This window comes from Tupaia chinensis, unplaced genomic scaffold (assembly GCF_000334495.1).
Source record: "Tupaia chinensis unplaced genomic scaffold, TupChi_1.0 Scaffold000373_1, whole genome shotgun sequence".
NCBI lineage: Eukaryota > Metazoa > Chordata > Mammalia > Scandentia > Tupaiidae > Tupaia > Tupaia belangeri.
In genome coordinates, this window is record NW_006159870.1 from 675,883 (window position 1) to 679,361 (window position 3,479).

At 33.5% G+C, this 3,479-nt stretch overlaps 1 non-coding gene across 1 annotated transcript; it reads left to right on the forward strand.

The window, feature by feature from the left end:
• Positions 1-936: 936 nt before the first annotated feature.
• LOC114008712 (U6 spliceosomal RNA) lies at positions 937-1,043 on the forward strand. Its single transcript, XR_003550220.1, has one exon. It is a non-coding gene; the product is annotated as a U6 spliceosomal RNA (small nuclear RNA).
• Positions 1,044-3,479: the final 2,436 nt, after the last annotated feature.

Genomic DNA, 3,479 nt, shown 5'->3' on the forward strand with positions numbered 1-3,479 from the left:
TCTTCAAATATTCATTCTGTTTCTTTCTCCTTCTGGGAATCTCATTATGCCTCATTATAAGTAGGAAATGAGACCAGGGTAAGTTTAAATATCAACATGCCTATGTTTATATGCTTGATGGTATCCCAGGGGTCTTTTAGAATTAACTTTTCATTCTTTGAAATTTCATTTACTCAAACTGAACAATCTGAAATGAACTATATTTAAGCTCACTGATTTTTCCTTTGCCTGTTCAAATCTGCTCTTGGGCTCTTCCAGTGAATTTTAAAATTTTAATTATTATACTTCTTTAATTTCAGTATTTCATTTTAATGCCTTTTTTTATAGTTTTCATCTATCTCTTCTTTACTATTCTTTATTTAATAAAACATAATTTTTATGGTCTTCTTTAGCTCTTTATTTATGGGTTTTTTTCATTTCTTTGAGTGAATATTTTTTGTTCATTTGCTTTAAGAATTATTTATTTAATTTTACTTATTCATTCATTTATTTTAATTTGACCAGAGAGAGAGACATAGAGAAAGAGAGAAAGTGAGAAAGTAAGCCACCAGGTCTGGTACTTGAGCTGTAGTCGGCCATGTGGGAGTGTCTAGTGACTTAACCACCACACCATCTGCTTGTCCCCATCTTTGAGTGAATTTAAAATAGGTAATTTAAAGTCTATATATATTAGGTTGATGTAAAAGCAATTGCAGTTTCAGACAGTGAATTTTAAATCATTTTAACTAGGCTCAAACACATCTTCATTAATCAAAATAGGAACCATTATAGTCAACACATTTTTGCCAATGAGAAATAAATTTGTTCATCCCCATAGAAAAAAATTCATACTTTGGGGGAACCAGAAGATGGCATGATGGTTATGTCGTTGGACTCCCATATAGTCAACTGCAGTTTGAGTCCCAGAACTGGTGACTTAAAACTGACACTGAGCGTGTGCTCATTTCAGCGGCATATATACTAAAATTGGAATGATTCAGAGAAGATTAGCATGTCCCCTGTGCAAGGACAATACACAAATTTGTGAAGCATTCCATATTTTTTGATAATGAGTACATGATTTTCCATAATCAATAGGACAAGTCAGAAGAGGGAAATTCATAGCAATCAGTGCACATAAGAAAAAGATGAGAGGTGGCAAATAGACAACCTAGCATCATGCCTCAGGGAATTGGGAAAACAACAACAAAAACAACAAAAGCCAGGCAAAAAGAAATAATAAAGATTCAAGCAGAAATAAATGAAATAGAAAATAAAGGAAGTATACAGAAAATAAATGAAAGCAAAAGCTGTTTTTTTTTTAAAAAAAAAAGATTAACAAGGTTGACACACCATTAGCTAGACTGATAAAGAAGAAAGAAAGAAACATAATGAAATAGGCAATGTTACAACAGATACAATAGAAATACAAAACATCATTAGATTGTACTATGAGCCATCAATCAAGAGAAGATTGAGGAGATGGACAAATTCCTGTATGCATAGAATCTACCAACACTGAATCAGGAGGACACAGAAAACCTGAATAGGTCCATAACAAGCCATGAGATTGAATCAATAATAAATAACCATCCAACAAAGAAAAACCAGGTCTGGATGGCTTCACTTCTGAATTCTACAAAACTTTTGATGAAGAGTTAACCTCTCTCTCCTACTCAAATTATTCCTAAAGATCCAAAAGGAAGAAAATCTTCCAAATTCATTTTATGAAGCCTCCATCATCCTTATTCTAAAAACAGATAAAGACATGACAAAAAAGGAGGAGTATAGACCAATTCTCTGATGAATATAGATGCAAAAATTCTCAGTGAGATACTTGTACATTGTATCCAACAATATATAACAAAGATTATTCATCACAACCAGGTAGGCTTTATTCCAGGGATAGAAGGGTGGTTCAACATCACAAGACCATAAATATAATACACCATATTAACAGAAAGAAAGATAAAAACCACATGGAAAATACTGAATAAACTCTGGGAGACATTGGGGAAGGCAAATACTTCTTAAATAAGACTTCCAAAGCAGAGGCAATAATCCCTCATATAGACAAGTGGGACTATTTCAGATTAAGAAGTTTCTGCATAGCAAAGGACACAGTAATTAGTGTGAATCGACAAACCTCAGAATGGGAGAATATTTTTGTAAAATATGCCTCAGACTAGGTAACCAGAATATACAAGGAACTCAAGAGGCTTACCAAAAAAAAAAAAAAAAAAAAAAAAAAATATAATTTGGGAAATGAGCTGAACAAAAATATCTCTAATGAAGACATATGGACAATGAAAAAGCATATGAGGAAATGCTAGACATCCCTCATCATAAGGGAGATGCAGATTAAAACCACAATAAGATACCACCTGACCCCTGTCAGAATGGTGAAGATTAAAATTACAAAAAGTGATAAGTGTTGGCAGGATCTGGTGAAAGGGGAACTCTCCTACACTGTTGGTGGGAGTATAAACTGGTTTAGCCACTGTGGAAAATCATTTGGAGGTTCCTCAAAGATCTACAAATAAAACTACCATTTGCTATGCAATCCCACTTCTAGATATCTATCCAAAGGACAGGAGAATGTTCAGTCAGAAAGGCACTTGCACATGAATGTTTATTGCAGCATTAATTCAGGATCACTAAGATGTAGAACCAATCCAAATGTCCACAATCAGATGAATGGATGGAAAATGTGTGGCACATATACTCTATGGAAAACTATTCAGCCATAAAAAAAAAACAAGATCTTGGCATTAGATAGAAAGTGGTCGAATATGGAAGGGCTATTGCTGAGTGAAACAAACCAGGGAAAGAAAAGAAAGATATCGTATGTATCCACTTAATGTACAATGACTGTCGTCACTTTATGGTAGAGATAGAAATATTGGAGGGCATAAAAGCAGTGAAAATACTTACGGATGCTGAAGACAGTGTGGAATGTGGGGTTGGGGAGGAGAGTATAGATTATAGAGAACAGTATAGAGAAGGATAACAAGAGAACAAATAGAGAGACATGACATTAGTGGGACATAGAAATGGTTTATTACCTGTTGATGATAACATATATAATATTCTCAACTGGACTGTTCTGAGAATATTTCATGTTGAATATATTATCTTTACAAGCCAAATGACATATAGTGATTAATTTTTTAAAAATAAAGAGAATAAATAATAACAATAATCTGAAAAAATATGATGAAAAGCTATTTGCTGGTGATGTAGATAGTAATGTCTTTGTCTTGACTGATATGCATGGTAATCTGATTCTGGTAATCATGCTGGAAATAGAAATGTAATACACTATGAAAATATATTTGATTAAATGTAATATAAAAATAAATAAATATTAATACACACACAAAAAAACCCTCACACTGGGCACATATGCATGCATGCCTAAGATTCCAAGAGGAGAATGGAGGAGAAGGAATTGTGGTGTGGCCATCCCCCTGGGGGGATCATTTCTTGCTTTCCATCTT